Genomic DNA, 26,913 nt, shown 5'->3' on the forward strand with positions numbered 1-26,913 from the left:
CTGGGCCACATGGCAAGACTCTGTCTCAAAAAGAAACAAAACCCACAGAACAAACCAGCCAGTCCAATAGTTATACCACAGTTCTCTCACTGAGAATTTCCCAGGCAATTGGGTCGATACACTGTCAGTCTCGTCAAGGAAGCATTCCTTGTGTGAGCATCATGAATACTGTCCAGAGAGGCTTTTTGTGGAGGTGAGATCTGAGACAGACAGACCAGGCCAGTATGCACACACAACGGGAGTCAGAAAGTGATGTACCTACAAATGTCGAGAATGCTCAACTGGAGACTAAGTTGAAGACAACCCTGGAAGGGCCCTTAGGTAGCAAAAGCTTAGGCTGTGCTCTTCCAACATGGAAGCCAGAAGCACTTTCTTCGAGGGCACACCTGCTTCTTTTGCTCCCACACATCTCTTAGCAGAGTCAGAAAGCAGAAGGCAGGAGTCTTCTTTGGAGGCTCCTAGGCTCCAGAGGCCAAGCAGGCTTCCAGCTCCCACTTACTTCCTGCAGAGAAACAGGGGGAAAATGCAGCACAACACGGGTTGTCTGGTGAAAGAGTTAGCGACATGTGCCACGTCTTCAAAAAGGAAAAATCGAGTGCATTCAGAGGTGGAGCTAGGTTAGTAGTGAGCTGGATTTGGAGAAGAGACTGAAGGGCATGGGGAATAGTGGTGGAGACAAAAAGAAAAAAAAAAGGAAAGAAAAATCCATAAAACGGACTTTGGTAATGGGTACACAATGCTGCAAATATACCACAGCCCATTGAACTGGTACACACAACAACACAGATGGACTGTGTGGTGCATGAGTTTTTATCTCAACCAAAACTGCTTAAAAGGCCAGCGTCTCTCTTCTTCATCCGGGCTAGAAGATGGGAGGAGTGGAGAGAAATTGGGGAACACAAGTGATTCTGAGCATTGTTTTCCATCTCCCCACCTTTCTTTCCACTGTTTTTGAAACAAAGTTTTACAATGTGGCCCAGGATGGCCCCACATTTTTAATCCTCCTGTCTCAGCCTCCTTAGTTTGCGTATTCCAAATGCTTTCAAGCACACGGGGAGTTGATGCACACCTGTCTACCTTCCCCCTGGAATCAACCTTTGTTAATGTTTTGCCATATACATGTACTATCCTAAATGAACCTTATTTTTGCTGAACTATTTAGCATTAAAGTTGCAGTCATCCCCATATCTCCCCACTGGTTGTATCAGCAGGTACTTCCCAAGAATAGATCTTCATCAAGAGAACCACAATAGTATCACCACGCTTCAGAACACCAACAGTATTAATGCCATAACAGTGTCTGAAATTTGTTCCTTATTTACAGTTCTTAAGTTTTACTGAAGACACAATCTACTTTTTGTAATGGTTTAGCTTTTTCAGATGTAAGACTTATTCCAGGATCATGAACTATATTGGAGGTTTTGCTGGTGCTGAGCCTTGAACCCAGGACCTCACACATGCTAAACACAGTATCTGCTGCAGAACTGCAGCTTTAGTCCCTGTATTTGAGTTTTTGTTTTAAATTGTTGCTAGGTATTGGACATAGGACCTTGTGATACCAGGCAAGTACTCTGCTCTGTACCACTGAGATACATCCCAGTCCTGAAAGCTTTGCTAATGTCTTTATTCTTTTTAAATGCATCAAATTATTCCTTTGTCCTCTATTCTTCCTTCTAGCCTTCCTCTTGTCACTGACTTTGGAGAATCCAGGGCATCTGGTAGAGCACTCTATATTCTGGCCTTGTCAGACTGCTTTTCCTGTTGTATTTTCCTTGCTGTCCACCTCTGTACAGCCATAAGTGAATGTCAGATCTCGGGGCATGAACACAAGCATGCTCCACATGTGAAGTAAGGACACCTGAAGGGCACCATAGTTTCTCATAAGGAGGCAAATCAATTCTGTCTATGACTGGCTGCCGGGTCAGCTCATGTGAATTAGTGACTGCAGAGTAATTTGATTGAGTGAGTAAGTCCCTGGTATTGGTTCAGTGTGTGCCTCTGTGTAGATGTTTCCTATGTTTACCAACTGCTTTCATGCTGTAGTTTTCAGAGTTCATACTCTCAATTGGATCGGTCCTTCTTTCCACGTGCCTGCTTTTCCAACTTCATTCCTGTTCCTTTACCTCTCCTTACCCTCTATCTCTCATGTCCATCTTCCACCCTACCTCCTTAGGAAATCGCTCTTTGTAGCCTAGGTTGGCCTTGAACTACTACTGATCAACCTCCTTTATGCTGGTATCGCATGCCTGTTCCACCATGCCAAACTCATCCATCTCTGTCTCTCTGTCTCTCTGTCTCTCTGTCTGTCTGTCTGTCTGTCTGTCTCTCTCTCTCTCTCTCTCTCTCTCTCTCTCTCTCTCTCTCTCTCTGTGTGTGTGTGTGTGTGTGTGTGTGTGTGTATCCATCTCTGTCTCTCTGTCTCTCTGTCTGTCTGTCTGTCTGTCTCTCTCTCTCTCTCTCTCTCTCTCTCTCTCTCTCTCTCTCTCTCTCTGTGTGTGTGTGTGTGTGTGTGTGTGTATCCATCTCTGTCTCTCTGTCTCTCTGTCTGTCTGTCTGTCTGTCTGTGTCTCTCTCTCTCTCTCTCTCTCTCTCTCTCTCTCTCTCTCTGTGTGTGTGTGTGTGTGTGTGTGTGTGTGTGTGTGTGTGTGTGTGTGTGTGTTGAGACAGGCTTTCTCTGTGTAGCTTTGGAGCCTGTCCTGGAACTTGCTTTGTAGACCAGGTTGGCCCCAAACTCACAGAGATCTGCCCACCCCCAGCTCCTGAGTGCTGGGATTAAAGCCACGCGCCACCCCCATGACGGTCTCCTGTTTCTTTTGATTGTGATTTCTCCTGTAGTTTTATTTCTCTTCAATCCATTCTGTTGAAGGCAGTGAGGGACACCGTCTCAACTGCCAGCATTCAGGACTAAAGAAAGGATAGTTCCATGAGACACTTTACTGTTTTCCAGGAAAAGGATACAGAGAGTAGAAGGTAACAAGTTTCAAATGGAATGCCGCATCGTTTTCAGTGCCCTTGGTTTGCAGGAGTATTGCAGCCAAGAACCATGTACATGCTAAGTTCATGTACAGGAACTCTGCCACTGAGCTACACCCTTAACCCCAGAAGTATTGAATACTCAATATTGCATATTAAAGGCCAGCCTTATTCTTTGGTTTCTGGTCAGAGGTTTCTGTCTGGATGACATAATTCTCTTACAGACAAGAGGTCACAAGGCGAGAGTGGGGCTGAGTCCCAAAGTGAGGTGCTCTAGGCTGAGTGTAGTTGGATGTTGTCTCTTACAACAGTGAGTTCCTCCCAGGTTCACTGCTTGCCTTACTTCATGAATCACAGGCAATGTTCTGTTCACTCCTCTGCCCTTTATCCTTCTTTTGGCTGTGGGGTGGGAGTTGGGGTAGGGATTGTTCCTTACCAGGGGAGACCTTACCAAAGAATGGCATATTGCTTGGCACTTACAAATCAGATAGACCCAAGCTGCCTATGTTTCTTTAGAAGGCATCTGGCCACACTTGCATCATTGGAAAGAAAACACAGAAAGTCATGGAGAGCAAGTGCAATTGACATGTCCTGTAATAATTGTCTATTTACAGTCTCTGATCCTGTGTTACGTGTTAGGAGTGAGAGGCAGAAAATTAGACTTCATTGTGCTTCATCCGGAGAGCTTCCCATAGGTGATGGGCAATCCATTGGCTGAATTACAAGTTCGTTTTTGAGCCCCCTAGGGTTTTCATGGTGAAGTTATATTTATCTGACCCTAGTGAATTTAGCTCTTTGAGTGATCATTTTTTTGGGGGGAGTATCATGGCTGATATCACAATAAAGGAAATGATAAGGTCTGAGCAATTACAGCATCAGAGGAAGAAAAAAATTACATTTGGGCCCAATCACAAAATTGTCATCTAGATCATGGTTGTCAAATTGTAGCTGGTGCTGATGTTGCTGTTGGGGAAAGAAACCTCATCATAAATCTCAGTGACTCTTTGACAGTTTTCAATTTCAATGGGAAGCATCCTGGAAGTGAATTTGATAAAGGACTTGGCAATGAAGGAAAGGTTTCCTCCACCACCCCAGTCTCTTGTCAATTTAGATATCATCAGACAAATTTGTAAATCTTGTTGAGTTTAAGACTTCAAATTGTTTGGACTGTTTTTTCTTTATTGCAGTGCTGGGTGTTGATACTGTGACTGCCTGCATGCTCTACCACTGAGCCACATGACTGGCATCCTATATGAAGTGTTAATATGGTGAGGACATTGCATAAGATGAAACAGGCTGGCATTCGGCCTGTCATAGAGGAGTCGCAGTGACTCTGATCTTTCTTTCTTTCTTTCTTTCTTTCTTTCTTTCTTTCTTTCTTTCTTTCTTTCTTTCTTTTTAAGATTTATTTATTTATTATGTATACAGTGTTCTGCCTGCATGTACACACCATGCAGCACACCAGCAGAGGGCACCAGATCTCGTTACAGATGGTTGTGAGCCACCATGTGGTTGCTGGGAATTGAACTCTGGACCTTTGGAAGAGCAGTCAGTGCTCTTAACCTCTGAGCCATCTCTCCAGCCCCGATCTTATTTCTTGAGAAAGAAGCCCAGTCATTAGCTTCAGATGTTATTTTTACTTAGGCTTTATGTTTACTTGGTGTATGAGTTTGCTAGAGCTGAGTAACAAGTACCACAAGCTGAACTGTTTAAACAATGATTTATAGTCTCAAGGTCAGAAGCCCAAACCCCACATGCTACTGGGTTGGTTCCTTCTAAATGTGGGAAGGGAAGAATCTGCTTCAGGATTCCATCCTTAGTTAGCAATGATTCCATTCTCCCCATGTCTCTTCCCATTGTGCATATCTGTGATGTCTACATCTCCAGACCCTGGAATTGTGGTGCTGATGATCAAACTCAGGGCCTTACGCATGCTAGCCAAGTGCTTTAGCTCTGAACTTCAATCCAGCTCTGATGCTTTAAAGAATGAAGATAGCAATTATACTATCTTGATTTGCTAACATCCCAGGGACCACCTCTCTACTTGCTTACCTTTATAAACACATCTCCAAAGAAGGTCACATCCCAAAGACCAGGGATAGGAACTCCAGTACATCTCTTTCTAGGGGCCACAGTTCAACCCAAAATGCTTTGGATGGGATGAGAGTGTTGAGGAGCCGGTTGTGGTGGCACACACCGGTAGGATTTGCTGAAGGAGGCGGAGGCAGGAGGATTTTGCAGTCAGTCTGGGCTACACATTACCAGGCAACTGTGGTGAATGCCTCTAATCCCAGCACTTGGGAGGCAGAGCCAGGTAGATCTCTGTGAGTTCAAGGCCAGCCTGGTCTACAGAGTGAGATCCAGGGCAGGTACCAAAACTATAGAGAAACCCTCTCTTGAAAAACCAAACAAACAGACAAAGACAGCAACAACAACAACAAAAAGAGTGTTGAGGGAGTGGAGGGTCAAAGATCCAGAGCCATGCCCTGGTAATGTCATATTTAGTTCAATATCAGTGCTGGCCTCTGAGTGTAAAGGCTTTGGGTTTGGCTGTGCAGTATTTCATATGCATTTAGAAGGCTACAACTTTTAAGTAGATAAAAGAATTTGAATAGCAATCTTTCTATTGTTTGGGTGGATTTTAGTTGTTTGTGTCTTTTTGAGGCAGGATCTCATTTTGTAGTCTAGGGTGGTCTTGCATTCACCATCCTCTTATTCAGCCTCCCAAGCGCTGGGATTACAGACACCCACTACCAGGCCTGACTTGGTTTGGGTTGTTGTCAATGTCCCCCAGATGTTCAGGTGTGGAAGACTTGTTGCCTATAGTGGCCCAAGTGAGAAGTAGATTCTTCAGAAACTGGGGCTTGAACTATGGGAATCAGTATGGCAGTTCCTCAAAACCCTAAGAGTGGAGCTGCCATTGCTGGTATGTTTGAGTTTAGTACCTCACAGAGATACTTACACGGTCTGATTACAGCCTAAATTCCCAACAAGAGATGGATGGATAAAGACGATGTGGAGTACACAATGGATTTTCATTCATTTGTAGAGAAGAGTGAAGTTCTGACATTTGCAGGAAAATGGATGGAATCAGAAATCATTGTGTCAAGCAAAAGGCTAAGTTCAGAAAGACAAGAAATTGCATATTTTTTTCCTCATATGTGAAGACTCCCGATGTTGACTTCTGCCTGCCCTCCCCAACCTGAAAGTGAAAAATGGGATTTCAAGAGGAGAAGAAGAAGTCTAAAGGGAGAGGTAGGGTACAAGAGTGGGTACGGATATGGAACATGTGCGTTATACGAAACTCCTATTTATGTGCTGAACAAAATAATAATAACACGATGACCAACTGAAATAGAAGAGGGAGAGAGAAGAAAAGAAGTGGGGCCTAAGGAGAGGTCTTCAGGCCATTGCAGTGTGCTCTGGAAGGGAACTGTGGGAACCCAGCCTCTTCTCTTTTTTTCCCTTTGCCCTTCCCAGCTGTGAGGTGGGCAGTTGCCCTCCATGAATTTCTGATGTGGCCCTCCAGCACCCTGCCAAGCAACGAGTCTGTCTGTGTGACCATGCTTGGATACTTCTAAAGTTTTCTCTCTGTAAGATCATTTTCTTGGGTATCAGTTAAAGTGACAGGCAGCTGATTCGTACAAATTCCATTGGGAAAATGGGTATATGTATCCCAGCGGTTTGGAGAAGTAACAGAGTTCCCTAGATCTGTGCTCCCGCTGAGGAAGCAGCTGTGTTCTTGTCCTGTTAGAGCCCTGCCACACTGCTTTAAATGTGTCTTCTCTTTGGCACCCCTCCCTTTGATATTTCAGTGTATTACTGTGTGCCTCTGATAGATATATAATTCTCGCTGAATTAATGGAAGGTTTTAGGCTTATTAATAACTTCCAGTGAATATTGAGATGTAATTATAATGCTTCTGTCTTCATCTTTACAGGCTCGTGGCTTTCAGGCTCTCACAGCATACCAAGCAAGGCCTCATTACAGTAATCCTCTTAACATGACTGGGACCTGAGTTCCAAGTGTCAGTTACTCTCATCTGGTGGGAGGAGAACCTGAGGGGCAGAATAGGAAGCTCTGTTGTCGAAGGACACAAAGAGGGACAGAAGGAGCCTTACTGTCCCTTTATGGTGCCGTTTCTTCTGGAGAGTTCTATATTTACCTAGATTGTCCCCCAAAGCAGCCCTTCTTTTCTATTTTGGCATCCCCAGTCACTGTTTGTGTATGCTGGCTGGTGTCTGGCCCAGGCACAGTTCTGGCTGAGTTGAGAAGAAGAACGACAGAACTTCCATTATAATGCAGTGTTTATTATTGGATCAATATGATCGATGGCCACCTGTCAGATCTGTAACATTATCTGGGAACCAGCAGATGGAGCTGTTACAGATAGCATTCAGAGGTTTGTTTATTCTCCAGAGCACGTGTTTCCATCCTGGGGGAAATACCACTCCATTGTCAGGGCCCTGGGGCTGTTTGCAGCCAGATGCTGAACACACCTCTTCTCTTGGCCCAAGTCTGTGGAATCAAGAGGTCGTTTAGGTGCAGGGCCATGGTTTTTACATGAAAGCAGTCTTATGACAGCCACTGACTTCCCACAGGCCCTTGCGGCAAGAACAGATGATGCCTATGTACAGTAAGAACATGAGATACACCATCATCTAGAACTCCTGTACTTAGAATCCAAAAAGTGGTACATAAGGTGTGCTGGAGAGGTCAAGAAAGCCACTGGTTTGGTAAATGCAGCATTACTACTGATAGATTCATGTTTTGGTCCTTAACTGAACAGGACAGTTTCTTTTATACTTATAAGAATGGTGTTAGATGACTCTTTCTATATTAAGCTTTTGAAGATGCCCATCATACTTGAAATGTGTCCACCTTTCCTTTTCCCTGGTGGCTGGTTTTTTTTTGGGGGGGGGGGCATAGGGTGTGGTAAGGAATGAGTTTTGAGTGTTTATATTAAAGAGTATGAGCAGGAAGGGAATAAGACTCAGTCCCCTCCTTCAGGTGATGCTAGAAGGAAAGGAAACTCATTGGGGGAGCTGCTTGAAGGATGCTAATCCTTCTGCTTCCAGCTCTGAAGTGCTAGGAATACAGGCATGAACCACTGTGCCTGCACTGTGCAGTGCTGGGAATTGAACCCAGGGCCTTGTGCATTCTAGGCAAGTGTACTACCAGCTGAGCTATACTCCCAGCCCTTTCTTTTCTTTCCTTATCTCTTTTTTTCCTTCTTTCCTTCTTTCCTGCCCAGCCCCCTTTTCTTTCTTCATTTCCTCTTCCTCCCTCCCTCCCTCCCTTCCTCCCTCCCTTCCTTCCTCCCTCCCTTCCTTCCTCCTCTGCCCCTTACTTTTGCAGACTGGCCTCTAGAGAGGCTGACCTTGAACTCCTGATCTTCCTGCCTCTACATCCCAAGTCTTAGGATTGGTTACAGGCATCTATGACTAATTTGAATAGAGTCTTTTAAAATCTATTTATTGTCAGTAGCTGTGAATCCCGGCTACTCAGGAGATTGAGGTGGGAGGACTCCTATTTGACAGCGAGCCTGGGCAATTTAAGGAGATCCCATCTCAAAACAAAACAAAACAAAACAAAACAAACACCCAAATAAGTAATAATTAAATGCCAGCCTTGCAGCTTCTGAAGTTCATGAGTATAAACCAGTTTTAAATGTTAAGCATATTGGAATATTTTCTGTTGTCAATCAGGACCACAAACAAGGGATCAAAAAAATGGTCCAGCAGTTAAGAGAGCTTGCTGCTCTTCCAGAGGACCTGAGTTCCTAGCACCCACACTGGGCAGCTCACAAATACTGTAACACTTGCTGGTCTTCATGGATACCCGTACACAAGGTATATACTTGCACAGACACATATACATATAAACAAGAAATACTTTAAAAACCACAAATACATACTATAGTGAAATTTTGGATTGAGTGTTCATTTTATTCCATTTTTGTGATTAACTTTTTTAATATTTAATTTTTATTACACTAGTGTGTGAGTGTGTGTGTGTGTGTGTGTTCATGTGTGCATGCATGTCACGATATATGTATGGCAGTCAGAGGACATCTTTCTGGATTCAGTTATTTTCTTATGTGGGTTCTAGCAGTTGAACTTAGACTGTCAGGTGTGACAGCCCCTAGCTGATGTTTTTAAGAGTAAAAATATGAATTTCCAGGCCCTTGAGACAGATCAAGTAAAGATGCTTGCCATGGAGCCTGACCATCTGAGTTCAATCCCCAGGGCCCACTTGATAGAAGGAGAGAACTGACTCCCAAAAGTGGTCCTCTGACCTCAGCATGTGCACCATGGTGCAGGCACCCAAATACACACATGTGAAAATAAAAAATGTAATGAAACTAAAAAAAACATACGTAATTATATATGTAATATATAACATATCATTTTATTAATATTACTGTAAGTGCTAAAGAAATGAAGTTTGGTGGTGCCAATGTTTGAAATTTACTTTAGAGTTAATATATCAGTTTTGAATATAGTGATTTTGTTTTAATTTATTACAAGTACTACTAGAATGTATCTGTCCAATTACATACTAAAGAAAATAGAACATTTTAAAGAAGTAGTGTAGGAGCTGGGTGTACATCTGTGATCCTAGGAGGTGGGAGGATGTTGAGCCTAAGTTCAAGACCAGCCTGGGCTACATCGTGAGGCCCTGTCTTTCAGACAAGAAGGAAGAAGGTAAAGAAGAGGAAGAGGAGAGGAAGGAACTGGAGGAGGTAGGAAAGGCAGAGCCGGCATCTTGTCATTTCTGCAGTGACTTTAGGTTCTAAGGACAAGAAGGACATGGTGACCGCAGTGTCCTGACATCAGGGCAAAACTTGGGATGTTCCTAAGGGATAGGGGAAGTACAGCTCGATGGCGGATCCTTTGCTGTCCTCTTAGAGATGGTGTGCCACGATTGACTGGACTTCTGATTAGTTTAGTTCCAATTAGTTAGAGTCCTGCTAGAGCTGATCATACTTAGGACATCTCTTCCCAAACCATCTTTGGAGGAAATGAAGTTTTCTGTTCAGATATTTTCAGACTTGTTCATCTATGTCAGTAGTTCCCAACCTTCCTAATGCTGAGACCCTGTGTTGTGGGATGGTCCGTATGTCAAATTACTCTGACTGGTCAATAAATAAAACACTGATTGGCCAGTGGCTAGGCAGGAAGTATAGGCGGGACTAACAGAGAGGAGAAAAGAAAGAACAGGAAGGCAGAAGGAGTCACTGCCAGCCGCCTCCAGGACAAGCAGCATGTGAAAATGCCGGTAAGTCACAAGTCACGTGGCAAGGTATAGATTTATGGAAATGGATTAATTTAAGCTATAAGAACAGTTAGTAAGAAGCCTGCCACGGCCATACAGTTTGTAAGCAATATAAGTCTCTGTGTTTACTTGGTTGGGTCTGAGCGGCTGTGGGACTGGTGGGTGACAAAGATTTGTCCTGACTGTGGGCAAGGCAGGAAAACTCTAGCTACAACCCTGTAATACAGTTCCACGTGCTGTGGTGACCCCCAACCATAACATTATTTTCGTTGCTACTTCAAAACTGTAATTTTGCTACTGTTGAGAATCATAATGTAAATGAAAGAAAACATTTGACAGTTCAGTGGCACATGAGCAAGGGCTTAGATTCAATGCCAAGAAAGAGAGAGAGGAAAAATAAGAAAGGGAGAAAGGAAGGAAGGTGGGAGGGAGAGAGGGAAGGAAGAGTATCTGATATGTGACCCCTGTGAAAGGGTAGTTAGACCCCCAAAGGGGTTGTGACCCACAGGTTGAGAACTACTGATCTTTGCCTTTCCCTCCAACAGGTGGAAACAAAGTGTTTTGAAGAGAGACGACTTTCTTCTTTGTGTAAAATCCCACTTGGGTAACATTGGAACTACAGTTAAACACATATAATGTCCATATGTTCATATATATTGAATATGTAATTTATTATCTACATATGATAGAATTATAGCGTACATAATGTATGATACTCTTCCTTCCCTCTCCCCCTCCCTCCTTCCTTCCTTTCTCCCTTTCTTATTCTTCCTCTCTCTCTTTCTTGGCATTGAATCTAAGCCCTTGCTTATGTGCCACTGAACTGTCAAATGTTTTCTTCCATTTATCAGTGTGTTGTGAAGATCTTTGCATGTTGCACCTCCCTACTTCTTGTTCTGCTTCTCTTTCTCCCATTCTTCCCCTCAATGCATCATACAATTTTTTTTCTTTCTAATTTTAATCTTTCTTTCTTTGTTTTTTGAGATGAGGTCTCTCTATATAGCACTGATTGTCCTGGAAATCACTATGTAGACTGTGCTGGCCTTGAACTTACAGAGATCCACCTGCCCCTGCTTCCTGAGTGCTAGGATTAAAGGTGTGTGCCACCATGCCTGGTTTATAAAATTTCTTAACTCCTGATAATTAAGACATTAAATTGTTCCCAAATTTTTACTCCAGTATATACTGTAGAAAAGTACATGGAAACTTCCAATTTCTGAACCCCTAGGAGAGTGCTTATTTATAACTTTCCCAGAAGAGCTACAGGGTTAAAGATTTTTTTGCTTAGCACTTTCACACATACCAACAGTATTGAGTATTTGGGTTTACCAACTGCTTGTTAGCCGTGCACTTCTGGAATACAGAGACCTTCAAAGAGGTGAACCAGCAAATCTTGTAGAATCCCAAAGTCCCTTCACAGCCTTTGAAAGAACTCCCTCGCACAGCCACCAGTTCCTCTCCTAGACCAGCCCTGGGGAACCACGTGCATCTGCAGAAGAGGAAGGCTGACTGTTCTCTGCTTTCTGCCCGTCTTGGCTCTGGCCCACAATAGACTACATTTTTGCAAGGTGATCTTTTATCAGTGTTAGTAAGTCATTGCTCTGAATTTTCTTACAAGAACAAGAACCTGTGTGTGTGTGTGTGTGTGTGTGTGTGTGTGTGTGTGTGTGTGTGTTAGACACAGATCCCTTAGAGTTAAGCTTAGGTGAGTGGCTAGGATTTGTTGTGGAATATTCCTTTACACTGTGTGGAGATATGTTGCTGTGATTGGTTGAATAAAAAGCTAAATGGCCAATAGCTAGGCAGGATTTGGGGGACAGGGAGAATGCTGAGAATAAGAAGGGTGGAGTCAAGAGGGGAACGCTATGAGCCACAAAGGAAGCAGCATGAGCAATACAGAATAAAGGTCACCAAGCCATGTAGAAGAATGTAGATGAAAAGAAATGGGTTAATTTAAGTTGTAAGAGCTAGTTAGTAAGAAGCCTAAGTTATGGCCAAGCTTTTACAATGAATAAAAAGTCTCTGTGTGGTTATTTGGGAGCTGGTTAGTGGTAGAGAAAACTCTGGCTAGAGTGATCCTTCGATCATGAGATAGAGGAGGGAATTTACACTTAGATGAGACAAGAGCAGGGCTGGGTCATGTACAATTTGAAAAGGAGCCAGGTGGCGGTGGCACATGCTTTTAATCCCAGCACTCAGAAGGCAGAGCCAGGTGGATCTCTGTGAGTTCGAGGCCAGCCTGGTCTACAAAGTGAGATCCAGGATAGGCACCAAAACAACACAGAGAAACTCTGTCTCGAACCCCCCCGACCAAAAAAAAGGAAAGAAAGATAGAAAGAAAGAAAAGAAAAGAAAAGAAAAAGATTTGAAAGGGAGGCCCTGTGATATGAGAAACAGCCAAGGGCCTGAGAGAGAAGCTTATCTGAAAACAGGAAATCTGAAAAGTGATACTGAGGACTAGGCAGGTGGGACATGAAGCACATAAGAGAAATCCCAAGAGACAGCAGAAATGACCCTGCCAGGAACTGAGTGACAGCATGTGATTTGAGATCCATTTGATCTGCTGACTCTGAGTTTATGAATCTCCTGCTCAAATGCTGCTCTCTGACATCATGAATTAGACTTTTCTTTCCTTACACAATTTAAATCGATTCTTTGGGAATTTCACATCATGCATCCCTATCCCACTCATTTCCCAGTCCTTTCCTGTCTACCCTCCACCCTTGTAGCCCCCCACAAAAACTAAAAATAATAATAACAAAAGAAAGAAACACACTTTGCTCCTCCATCTTTCCATCAGGTATTCACTGGCTGTAGTGATACTGGGAGCTGCAGTATGTTTCCCAGGGTACCATTTTGCCCAAATAGCTTTACTTTTAAATGTTCGTTGCTACTCTTGACTCCACCAATATGATGAAGTACTTTCTTGTGGGTGCAGTAGGCCATAGGCCATCCCTAACAATGGCGTGTACCATTCAGCTAGGTTGTAAAGTAACAACAGCCCCAGACACCCAGGTGTGTGTGTTCTGGGCTCTGCTCTACTCGGGGTCAGGTGGTGTCCCAGCTTATATTTGCCTTCCAAATTGTTTCTCAAACTGGCTGGAAGTTCACTATCCTCTTGCTGAAGGCCTGGCATTTTGTAAGGAGGACTTAGGCCTCAAGGCCATATGTTCTGGGGGTGAATGTCATCTCTGAATCTTTGGCTCTTTTATCCATGTGCAGACAAATCCATTGCCAGGTTGGAACTCATATATTTCAGGTGAAAATCGTGCTTGTTTCAATCATGGACACACACCCAAAACTTGCCATGTTTTAACAATGGGACATATGGAAATGGGACAAGATACCTCAGCAGTATCAGGTGGTAGGGCTGGGGACATGGATCAGTCAGTTAAGTGAAAATGAGGACCTGAATTCAGATCTCCAGCACCCATGTAAAAAGCTGGGCATGGTGGTGTGTGCCTATAATCCCAGCACTGGGAGACAGAGTCAGGAGCTAGCCAAACAGGGTAAGCTCCGTGTTCGGTGACAGCAATTAACTAAGACACCTGGTGTCAACTTCTGACCAATCCTCACCCCCATGCCCCATCCCCAGAGAGAGAGAGAGAGAGAGAGAGAGAGAGAGACAGACAGACAGACAGACAGACACACAGACAGACAGACACACAGACACAAACACAGACAGAGAGAGAGAGAGAGACAGACAGACAGACAGACAGACAGACAGGCACACACAGAGACAGACAGACAGGCACACACACACACACACACACACACCACACACACACACACACACACACACACATACACACACACACACACACACACACACACACACACACACACACACACACACACACACACACACACGGAGAGGGGGGGCGGGGAGAACCAGGCGGGATGTCCCACTGTTCTTCAGCTTCTTAGAAGGCACTGTATATGAAACCAAATGTAAGCTGGGACACCACCTCACCACTGAGCAGAGCAGTAGCCTGGGTGGGCACAGATGGTGTCCGGGTCTGTTGCTACCTTACAACCTGGCTGAATGGTACATGCCATTGTCAGGGATGGCCTGTGGACTGTGCACCTGCAATGAAGTACTTAGTGGAGTAGCCCTTCCACCAGGAGGAAGCGGGGACACAGATTTTTTTTCTGAGAGAAGTGATTTACACAATGACCTTCAGTGAATGAGTTCCAGGGCAGGCGGCAGCTGCAATGTCTGGGCTTCCCATGAGGAGCTTCCTGAAGGATCCCTGCTGCTTGGCTGAATTTTCACTTCCTGTTGCTTACAGCCTCCATGAAGAGCATGCGGGTTTTTTTTTTTTTTTCAAGTTAGCATTTCTAAAATATGACTACAGTGTGGAATTATTTGGATGAAATACAGCTGATTGACAGACACATAAGCCTGCGCGTGAGAACTTGGGAGGCAAACAAATGAGAGGCTCCTGGTGGTTGTATTAATTCTTACCATGCAAAGACAGCCACATGTTGGAAGCTAATACGCCAGCAAGGCTGAAATCTGTTATTATTTCCGAGTATTAGCTGTTGGGTGTAGAATAACATAACCGTAATGACACATGGGGGATCAGTCTGACACGGGAGCCAGTGCACATTTTCTTAAAGATGAACTGGCTGATGGTTTCAGCAATATTTTAACAGAAGGAATAAGCAAATTTTGAAAGTAAATGAATCAGAAGCTGATGTGCAAGTAATACGTTTGTAGTACATGAACGATGCTTGTTTAGCCTGCGATTATTGCCATATTGTTCTAGAAATGCGTATTATGTTTTCTCGCTCTAGTCACCTTATTCCACGTGTCCCAAAGCTCTGTGCATTTTATGTATTTCAGGACTTGTCACTCATGAGCAAGCAACTCAAATTTTCTTTTCTGAAAAGACATTCAATTTAGTATTATTAGACAAGGTAGTGTGAATTTTTTTCTTTTAAAAAATTTTCTTGCTGTGAAAAGTTGAAGGTGGAGAGAGAAAAGGTCGCGTTGCCATTTTAATGATGGAAAGGGAAAATGTTGCCCTCTGAGGTCTACTGCTCTTTTTTGGGGGGTGCTGGGATTGAGCCTAGAGCCTCAAACCTGACAGGAAGGAACTCTGCTGATGGGCCACACTCTAGGGCTCCCTGCTCTTTCTCAAAGCACAAGGCACGTAATGATTTGATGCTAATGAGAAGACAATCAAATGCCTGTTGAAAGTAGTTAAAACACTGTGGAGAAGGCACCTCTGTAGTCATAGCCCAGAGAGATCTCAACCAGCGTTAGCATTTTACATGCGTGGGTATAAATAAATGCAAATAAAATAAATGGGGCTGCTCCGTAGCATAGTACTGTAAGCCACTTTTCCATTTGACTAGTTCTCTAGGATGTCTTCCCATGTCAGCAAATACAGACCCAGCTTTATGAGTGGTGCTGGATAATTTACTTCCCCAGTCCCCTCCCGATAGGTGTTTAGTTGGTTTTGAATTTTATAATCGACGTTGCAGGCGCTATTCATTATTTTGTGCATGTATTAGAGTATAGTTTTTAATTATATTCACGAGACAAATGACTGAAAATCCTGTTGTTGTCTTCAATTTTTTTCTTAAACATTTTAAACAACAGACCTAAGTTTTAGGGTATAAGCCACTCTGATTGTCTATACTGGGATTATCCACAGTAGGATAAAATTCTTCCTGTCACCCCGGTGTGACACGAATCTTAAAAGGTCTTATTAATAAAATCAAACCCAGGGCCAGGTATTAGGGTGAATGCTGGAAGATCAGAGAGACAGAACAAGCCACAGCTAACCTCACCTCGCCAATTCCTCTGTTGATCCTGTTTCCTCAGACTGGAAGCTTCTGAGTTCTCATCCCAATGGATATCAGCTGAACTGATTCTCCAAAGCCTGAAAGTTTAACCAGCCAGTTCCTGGTCCTCACACCCTATATACCTTTCTGCTTTCTGCCATCACTTCCTGGGATTAAAGGTGTGAGTCACCATGCCTGGCTGTTTCCAGTGTGGCTTTGAAGTCACAGAGATCCGGATGGATCTCGGCCTCCAGAAGGCTAGGATTAAAGGTGTGAGTGCCACCATTTTCTGGCCTCTATGTCTGTCTAGTGGCTGTTCTGTTCTCTGACCCCAGATAAGCTTATTAGGGTGAACAATATTTTAGGGAACACAATATCACCACACCCCAGTGGTAGGAGGAAGAATCATACAGTGGCTCCAATGTTCTAGCCTCCTAGTGCACACAGGTGTATGCCTGTCCTGTGACTGTGGGGAGGACTGTGAACTTCTGGAGACATTACTCCTATGATTCAGTCCCCCATTGTCTGACTTGAGGTCATTGTCGGGAGATTATCTGAGTGGGTCTGGACTACTCACATGATCCTAGTAACAGAGGGTGAAATATTTAGAAATACGCTAAAGATGGTCAGGAGGGGCCAGTGCAACCTTGTGGGGGAAATGCCTAAGGCCATGGGGCCAGGAACCAAGAACTTCCTGTAGGAGTTGAGGTCTCCATGGAAGGCCCTGGTTGAAGTCCTCAGTCCTACAACCACATGAATAAATACTGCTAACAGCTAACGAGCCCAGAAGACCACGAGCCCTAGGGGAATGCCCTCTTGGGTTGACCCTGAGCAGAGGGTCCCACTTACTTATACCTGGATTATGGGTCTTGTTCATTCACTCGGTGATAACCCGTCAGTCAGCAGTAGAAAACTGACGGGCACGGTGAGCAGAGGCAGCCAGCTCTGGGCTTGCTTCTTTCTTGTCCACAGGCTGTGGCCCCCGGTACCCTGTGCACCAGAAGTGAGGCAGGCCAGCCTGTGGTGTGGGCCCTGGTCTCTAGGTCAGGCCTCCTCCCCAAGACAACACACTAGGCCCCTGTGGTCCTTTGTCCTGTTCCCCGGGGGGGGGACACACTGGGGAACAAAAACTGCTGCCATCCTCACGGCTTGGGATCTGGTCTTCTCCCTGAAGTGCCTTTTGTAGACACTTCTGCCATCCCAGCAGCTTTGAGTTACTTCATTACGGACTTCACCTTGGCTAAGACGGAAAATAATTAAGTACTATGTGTGTGAGCTCATGAATCCTGATTTAGTCAAAGGATCACAACTTCATACTGCCGTTGTTGTTTCAATTGCCCTAGATTTTTCCAGGTGTGTGCCTTTTGGCATTCCCTAGTCATTACTATCTCTGATCCTCAATTAAAACAAAAAAGAGACTCATTTATTTTTAAACACAAGTGTGCATGTGTGCGTGCGTGCGTGCGTGCGTGTGTGCGTGTGTTTGCTGTCCAAGGAGGCCAGAGGCATTGGATTCTTTGGAGTTGGAGCTAGAGGACGTTGTGGGTGCTGGGGATCCAACCTGAGTCCTCTGAAAGAGCAATGTGCTCTCTTGGTCACTGCGTTGTCTCCGGCCCCACCCCCAATGTTTTCTGAGCACTTCTTTGCGTGTCCTGGCACAGGTGTTTAGAACCCTCCCATGCTTCCCCTGGAGAGGACAGTATGTCAGAGTCTCTGGTTTTTCCCATGCAAAGGCATTTAGACAGGCCGGGGCACCGGAAGCCTGCAGCTTCGAGATCTTTTCAAGTTATAAACTCCACTGGCTTCCCTCCCTCCATCCATCTAGGATAAAAGTCAGCAGTTCACTCTGTACTGCCCATGTTCTTTCCAACACTGTTTCAAATGGCTGCTCTTGGGCCCAGGAATGTGGGAAAGCCTCTGGATGGCAGTGCACACAGTCATGATAAATGGTCTAGTTAGAAGTTAATATCTATTTAGTTCTCTTTGTTTTATTTATCTGTTCTAAGTAGGTGTTGGGGATCAATCCTGAGGCCTTATTTATGCAGGCTAAGCACATGCCGTCACACCCTCGGCCTTCCTGCTGGTTTCAGTCTGAGAATGGAATACTGCAGCTGGTTCCTTGGTTTAATTCATTTGCATATTCATTTTTAAAACTAGGGTCTGATAGTATATCCCAGGCTGCCTCAAAGTTTTTTTAAAAAAAGGCTTTTAAAATTACATTTTTAATAATTAATTGACTTATTTTGTATGTCGTCACAGGGACACATGTGTATGTGGGTACATGTGGCCTAACATCTGAAACTACAAGCTAGTAATTTCGGTACCACAGTGCCGTGCACATGTGGAGGTCGGAGGACAGCTCTCAGGAGCTGGTTTTCTCCTCCCACAATGTCTGTCACAGGGATTAAACTCCGTTTGTCAAGTTTGTGAGCTGTCTCCTAGGTCCCGGCCTCAGGTTTACAGTCGTCTTGCTTGAGCCTGAGTGCTAGGATTGCAAGTGTGAGCTGCCATGCCTGGCTTTAATTTTTTTTTTTTTTAATTTGAGTATTTTCTTCTCTCCAGTGTGATTTTGTTATTCATTTGAAATCCAATTAGGTTCATTTGTTTCTGTTTGGTTTATCTTGTTTTAATTTGCTTTTTAATCCTTTAAACAGGATCTTTTTTATCCTCATTGAGCAGGAAATAGCTTGCTAAGAGTTTATCCCCAGAAGTCGGTTTTTGCTCCAGAATCTGAGCTCAAGGCTCTGGGATCTTTTTGGAATCTCTAAGGGGGCCGTGAGCTCAGCAGGGACAGGCCAGACTCCCCAGTCTGGTTGCCTCTTGGAACTGGCTTTATGCCCAGGAGGGTCCTTAAGGCAGAGGCTGTGCCCTGTAGGGTATGCCTCATGACAAGGAAGGTCCAGTGCTGTGTGTGGTGGGGCAGCAAAGCAGAAAGAACAAGGCAGAAGGAAAGGACAAAGGGGCACACGGAGCCGCAGCCCCACAGAAGGCGTCCTGATCTGGTTGTCCGGATTAACATGCACAGAAACACAATCCTGGATTCAAGATAAAATTACATTGAAGGAGAGTGTTGGGACAAGGGATGCAGGGTGAAGATGATATTAGACATATTTAATATTCTTATACACAACGCTATTTCATCAACATTCAATTTCCTGAGCTGAATATTTGCTTTCTGGTTTACTGTGATGGTTTTTGAGCTTAGGGGCTACACAGCGGAGAATCTAGGGCAAAAGGTCATTTTATTTGTGTCTTCCTCTGAAATAACATTCTCACATATATGATCACATTCATGCATGCAACATCCACACACATGTACACTCATACACACACATGTATGGCATATATACACACATACACATCCATGTTATACTCACATCAATATGCAAATGTACACATACATACATCCATACACGTGTATCTACACATATGTGCACATTCATGGCATAAACATATGCATACAATCACACATCCACATACATGTATATTCATGTATATGCACACATGCATAGCATATGCACATATATACATTTACTCATACATATAAATTCATATATATACATACATGTCCACAAAGATGCATGTTCACATATGCACAAATGCATGGCTCATATGCATATACACATGCACACGCACACACAAACAAAACGTAAAGGTGAGAGTATATGAGAATTTGTTGATACCATTCTTTCAAATTTTGTGTAGTTTTGTTCTTAAAAATAAAAGTTCAAGTTTTGACAGTAAGATGACTTTATGTATGACAAGTGAACCGCACTCTACATACCCATCAAAAATCTGCTTCTTTTCAGACTCTGATGTGGTTATCATAAAACACATACTGTACCCTAAATCATAAATAAAAACTTCTGTACATAAATTCCCTGATTCACAAGGTAAACACTCATTATTTACAAAAAGGCAAGTTAACAAGCAAGAATAAAATTCATGGTGATTAAACACTAGCGAATAAACTGGTAAATCCATGAACACAGCCATCCTGTTGGGAGGTTAGCTCAGGGGTCAGGTCACCAAAACAGCAGCTGTCATTTGTTTAATCTTAACAAAATATTATAGGGGAACCCCACTTTTCAGAGGGTAATACAAAAACCTACTGATGGGAAATTTTCCTAGACAATCAAGGTGCTAAAAGCTGTTCACCAAATTGAATGTCCTGCGGAGGGGAGACCATGGAGGTGGAATCTTCTTTAGGTTCTCAAGGATGTCTGCCCATCCTACCTCCGGCTTCCTAAGGGATAAGACTCACGTCCCCAGTCCTCTCACTTTCCTGCCCTCTTCTCACATTTTACTGAAAGCAAAGTGATGCCTTCCACCATGTTTGGAAGTCTCCCGAGGTGACTGTATGCATCTAAGCACATATTACACTTTCCACACAAGTGCACCAGCTGACAGCTTCACTGAGCTTCACCACCTAAGAACACCATGTTCCAGCTTCTAGAGAACCTCCCCAAGCTGCTGGGAGCACCTCCTTCCTTCCTTTCATTGTGCCAGCTCTCACTGGCATAGTTCTCAAATTCAAGATCAAGAGTTCTACTGCTCAGCTGTTTGACTTCTTTCCATCCTGCTCTGTTTTTGTTCACTCACCTCCTGGCTCCAAAGCCTTTCCCATAGTTAGTCAATTGACTTGTATTTAATTATTATTCATTTATTTTTTTATTTTTTTGGTTTTTCGAGACAGGGTTTCTCTGTGTAGTTTTGCGCCTTTCCTGGAACTCACTTGGTAGCCCAGGCTGGCCTCGAACTCACAGAGATCCGCCTGCCTCTGCCTCCCGAGTGCTGGGATTAAAGGCGTGCGCCACCACCGCCCGGCTAATTATTATTCATTTATTTTTGCAGTAGTGGAGTTTGAAACTAGGGCTCATGCATGGCAGGTGCTCTATACTGAGTTATATCCCTAGCCATTTTTCTATTTTGAGACAGGGTTTCACTTGAACTCTCTTTCTAGTCCACAGTGCCCTTGAACTCATGACTCTCCTGCCTCAGCCTCCCGAATAGCTGGGATTACAGGACTATGCCACTAGACCTGGCCGTCCCCACATTTTAATTGCCAGCTATGGCAGTATCCTACCTTTAGGTAAAATCTATTTTAGTTATCTACTGCTGCATGTTACAGTTTGTTCTCACCAAAACTTTTGAAATTTGATTCCTTGTATGGATTAATGTCCTTCTCTAGACACTGCCTTATTTCTCCAGGGAATGGGTTGTAAAGCTTCGCGCCTCCCTTGGGGACTTCTTGAATATGTGTTCTGCTCATACTCCCCTTCTCCTTTTACTCTTCCATTATGCTACAACAATTGTTTTGTTTTGAGATAGGGTTTCTTTGTGTAGGCCTGGTTGCCCTGGAACTAGCTGTGTAGACTAGGCTGGCTTTGAACTCACAGAGATCCACCTGCCTCTGCCTCCTGAGTGCTGGGATTAAAGGCATGTGCAACCACTGCATGGCATGCTACAATGTATTTTAAGACCATCCAGGACTCAAACATTTTCAGCCTCCTAATCTCAAGACTTTTAGCCTTGAGTACTGTGAGCTAAGTAAAGCTCTGTTCATTGAGTCATTCAGTGTCAGGTGTTCTGTTATAGAAATGAGAAACACACAAGACCCTGCATTACCAAGTAACACAAGGCTGGCAGCCTAAATGAACAAATATTTGGTTCCCCACCCCCTGGTTTCTACTGGTGAGGAGTTGGACTACAAAAACAATAAAAAAGTGAGTACAATCCCAATTTTACATAATCTCTATAAACTTTCAAAGTAACATGTCCAGGTTTTATAGTTCTTGATTTCCCGTGGTTCTCTTGCACTGGGTATATCTAACAGTGATGTCCTGCCTGATCAATCTGGAAAGCAAACTGTATTAGTCAGGGGCTGGAGAGATGGTGCCCAGGTTAAAAGCACCTTCTGCTTTTGCAGAGGACTGGGGTTCAATTCCCAACACTCACATGGCAATTCACAGCCATCACTGCCTTCTCCTGGCCTCTGAGGGCACCAGGCACACATGCAGTACATTTACATGTGCAGGCAAAGCACTAATGCTGTGTCCTGCATGGTTTGGCCCCTGAAGCATGGATAAGGATTGCAAGAGAATAAAGAAAGGACGGACACACAGAAACACATCGAAAAAAGCTGGAATCAGGTGAACTGTGCACAGTCTGATGGAGGGTCACCGATCACACAGCACCCTGGAACCTCATCCAGTTCGTAATATACAACACAGGGAGAGGAGTTAGCTTGTCTCCTACAGGGCAGAGTAGTTAGCTAGTCAAAGTAGGAAGCCTGTGGGAGACCTGGCTGTAAAGATCTGTAAGGGGGAAGCTGCAGGTGCTAGATTTTGAGCACACTGGTCAATCATTTGTAAAAACTGGTACTGGCACACATGGTCAGCGTTTGCACTCAGACCAGAGGAAGGCTTTGCCAACCCTTTGAGCTTCACGTCAAGGTAAGGCTTTGCCATTCTCATGGGCCCGAGATGTTGGGTCCTTGACATGGTTGCAACTCATATCAAACAATACACATCCACTCAGGACTTTGTCTACTCTTTACACATTAACTCAAGGCTTCCTAAGCTCTCCCTCCCACACTCATACACATAAAGTACAAATAGAACATTGTTGTCATTTTCAGTCTGTTTTTCTGATAATGTATTTTTATTCTATCTTACAGGCATATTGGAAAGTTAAAGAACCCAGGTCCTTCACCTTTGGTAGTTTTCCAAGTGCTGTCATAGAAGACGTCATTGGCATACCAGGTGGGCTCACAGAGGAGTTGAAATAGCAAGGTGCTGGCTAGGGACCTGGTCTAAGCCCTGACTGCACTCCCAAGCTGAGTTTTCTGAAACATGGGCATCCATTCAGAGGAGAGTGCTTCCTTTTTTTTTTTTTTTTTTTTTTTGGTTTTTCGAGACAGGGTTTCTCTGCGTAGCTTTGCTCCTTTCCTGGAGCTCACTTGGTAGCCCAGGCTGGCCTCGAACTCACAGCGATCCGCCTGGCTCTGCCTCCCGAGTGCTGGGATTAAAGGCGTGCGCCACCACCGCCCGGCAAGTGCTTCCTTTTTAAAGCAGGACAGCTTTGTCCTACAGCAAGCACCTCAGACAGACAGACACCTCTACTGTCTACTGTCCAGCAAGATGAGCAGCTGTCTTCAGCTGGTGGCGGGAATTCAAGTCCCCAGATGTTTCCATGATTGGGATCCCAAAAGAAAAGATACTCAGAGAACTCTGAGTGAAGGCCTGCATGTGGGTAGTCACACAAATGATACAACACGTCACAAGAGAAGGATGGTGTGCAGGGAAGAGAGACTTTAGCTGACAGTAAGGTCAGTAGTAGTCAGCATGTGTTTCTACTAGAGGAGGGAGGGAGAGAGGGAGGGAGAGAGAGACAGAGACACAGACAGAGAGAGACATAGAGACACACACAGAGAGACAAACAGATAGTAGAGACAGACAGACAGACACACAGAGAAGTGGAGGGAGGAAGGGAGGGGAAGGTAGAGAGAGAAGGTAGAAGGGAGATGGAAGGAGAAAGGAGGAGGAAGGGAGGGAGAGGGAGAGAGGGAGGGAGAGAGACAGAGACACAGACAGAGAGAGACATAGAGACACACACAGAGAGACAAAGAGATAGGAGAGACAGACAGACAGATACACAGAGACACAGAGAAGTGGAGGGAGGAAGGGAGAGGGAGGGGAAGGTAGAAAGAGAAGGTGGAAGGAAGAGAAAGTAGGAGGAAGGGAGGGCGGGGAGAGGGAGAGAGGGAGATGGTGAGAGACAGGAGAGAGACAGGAGAGAGAGAGAGAGAGAGAGAGAGAGAGAGAGAGAGAGAGAGAGAGAGAGAGAGAGAGAGAGAGAGAGAGAATAGGATACAGGCTATTCCTAGCTTCCATTCATGGAAACTTGTATCTGGTCTCAAGAACAGAAGAACTGAAAGTCCCACTGTGCTCCATCCTGCTGGGAAAGTGCATTTGCCCATCAATTATGAACATGGAATCTCCTGGGCTAGATGCAAGATGAATAACATTCCACAAGCTCTGGATTCTTTGGTTTCTCTATTTATTCTGAATAAGGCACCCCTATTTTGGACAACACACACACACACACACACACACACACACGCACACGCACACGCACACGCACACGCACACGCACACGCACACGCACACGATGTTTAAAGAAATGGAGGATAGTGGGCCTGGTGAAGAAAAGTGTCCAGGGGCACATGTTAGTACCCCAGCATTTGGGAGTTTGTGGTTGGAGAACCTCTTGAGTGTGCTAGTTTGAGTCCAGGTAACAGAGTGAGACCGTGTCTCAATAAATAAATAATAAGAAACCCCTGAATGAATAAAAATTAAATAAAGAGTAGTTTCCTTAGTTGCAATGGTCATATATCAAAGGGCCAATAGCCACATGTGTCCAAGATTTATTTCATAAGATGAAAGATTTTTATGTGTATGTATGTAAGCCACATGTGTGCAGGTGCCCATACAACATTATGCAGGTGCCAGAAGTGGGTGTTAGATCCCCTGGAGCTGGGATTACAGAGGGATGTGAGTTGCCTGGCTGAACTCCATCCTCTGGAAGGCAGCACAGCTTTTCACAGATGAACTGTCTCTTCAGTCAGGTGCATGTCAGATGCCCAGAACTTCTCTTATCATAAGAAGTTCCACCAGAAAGTGCTAGGATGGCTCCCGTGAAGAAGATGACACATTCTGTATGTGCTTTGTTTAGATATGAAGGTTGAAATAATGCATCATAGTAATAGAATACAGTAACACATGGAATAAATAGTGGAAATGACTTTTCATTTTTGTTATTTTTTTTTTTTTAAGAAGTGGTATTTTTTTTTTTTTTTTGGTTTTTCGAGACAGGGTTTCTCTGTGTAGCTTTGCGCCTTTCCTGGAGCTCACTTGGTAGCCCAGGCTGGCCTCGAACTCACAGAGATCCGCCTGGCTCTGCCTCCCGAGTGCTGGGATTAAAGGCGTGCGCCACCAACGCCCGGCTAAGAAGTGGTATTTATTACATAGCCCTGGCTGGCTTGGAACTTTCTATGCAGTTGTGGCTAGCCTTGAACTCACTATGACGGCCAGGCCAGCCTTTAGCTTGCAGCAATCCTCCTGCCTCTGCCCCACGGATGCTGAGATAATAGGCAGATGCCACTATGTCCAGCACCAAATCATGGAGAAGTTGAACAGGATACATGCGAGGTTTGCATTAAGGAAACATTATAAACAGAAATGGCTATGTACAGACGCATTATTAGGAGAGAGCCTCGTTACTGAGGGCACCAGGCTGCAGGCCGCTTGGCTGTTACCGGATTGCATGTGGTGTTGACTGTCTTTTCCCTGGAAGAGGTCACCATATCGTAAGAAGAATTCTTTACCCGAAGCATGTTCTGTTCCAGGTACTCGGCTCTATGTGCCCTCTACCCAGTTACAGTTGCCACTTCAACAATTCTTCCATCTCATGACATTGACCCCTTTCGACAGGATAAGGACACTGAGAGTTTTCAGGGTCAGTTAATTTCTGGTAAGTACATTGGATTGATGGGTCTAGCTTTTTATTTTTTGAGGTGTCAACACTTACTTTATTTTACAAACTAAAGCATTAAAAACACAAGAACAAGGGCAGTTAACAACACATAGATTCTCCTTTAGATGGAAAGAAATTGTTTTTTTTTTTTCTTCCATTGCCTGAATTTTCTCAATTTATAATGGATTGAGCATTGATCCAAAGTCCAGGGTTTGTAAACTCTTACAACAGGTGAAAGCTGCTAATAACAGAAGCAGTCTGGACACTCTACACATCACCTGACCCACCACTTACAGATGTGAGGAAGGGCTGCACCCACCACACAAAGAAGAGAGAGCAGCAGAGATGACGTGTTCTTCCTGAGGTCAGCAGGGCCCATCTTTGTGAAGGGAAAGTGAAATGTGCACTTCAGGGAAGAAAGGGGCACGGAGCAAAGCATGCTGGATACAATATGGAGGAGCATCCGGAGAAAGAAGGGTGCCAGGGAAACACCAATGAGTAAGAACCAGGAAGAGTAAGGGAGACACCCGCTTCCGAAATCAAGTGCTCAGGAGTAGCCAGGAAATATTTTATTGTGGAGGAATCCAAGCCTCTCCCCACCCTCACAGGTGTCTGTGGTATATGTGTTCTCATTCGTGAATGCTGTATATGCAAATCCACTACTCATTAAATTCTATATATGTAAATCCCACCACTCATTAAATGCCATATATGCAAATTCCACTAGTCATTAAATTCTATATATGCAAATTCCACTACTCATTAAAATTTTAAGCAAATCTTTTGCTGACATATTTTACATCTATCTATCTATCTATCTATCTATCTATCTATCTATCTATCTATCTATCTATCTATCTATCTATCTACCTATCTATCTATCTATCTATCTATCTATCTATCTATCTATCTATCTATCTATCATCTATCTATTTATTTGTGCATGTGTGTTGTGTTGTGGGTTGTGTTTTTCATGGCTGTGTGTGTAGAGGCCAGGAGACAGCTTGCAGGAGCCAGTTCTTTCCCTCTACCATGTGGATCGGGGGATCAAACTCAGGCCATTTGTCAGGCTTGAGATTAAGCACCTTTACCTGCTGAGCCTTCTCACTGTCCCCTGGTATCATATTTTAATTATACAAAATTGGTTTCATTATGACATTTTCATATACATACACACACACACACACACACACACACACACATATATATATATATGTATGTATTTTGATCACATCCATCCCTTCACTACCTACTCTTGTTCCCCCAAATCCCACGGACCCCTTTCCTTCTACTTCCTTATTTTTTTTTTGCTTTGATGACCCAGTGAGC

Source organism: Peromyscus maniculatus, chromosome 4 (genome assembly GCF_049852395.1).
Source record: "Peromyscus maniculatus bairdii isolate BWxNUB_F1_BW_parent chromosome 4, HU_Pman_BW_mat_3.1, whole genome shotgun sequence".
In the NCBI taxonomy this organism is placed as follows: domain Eukaryota; kingdom Metazoa; phylum Chordata; class Mammalia; order Rodentia; family Cricetidae; genus Peromyscus; species Peromyscus maniculatus.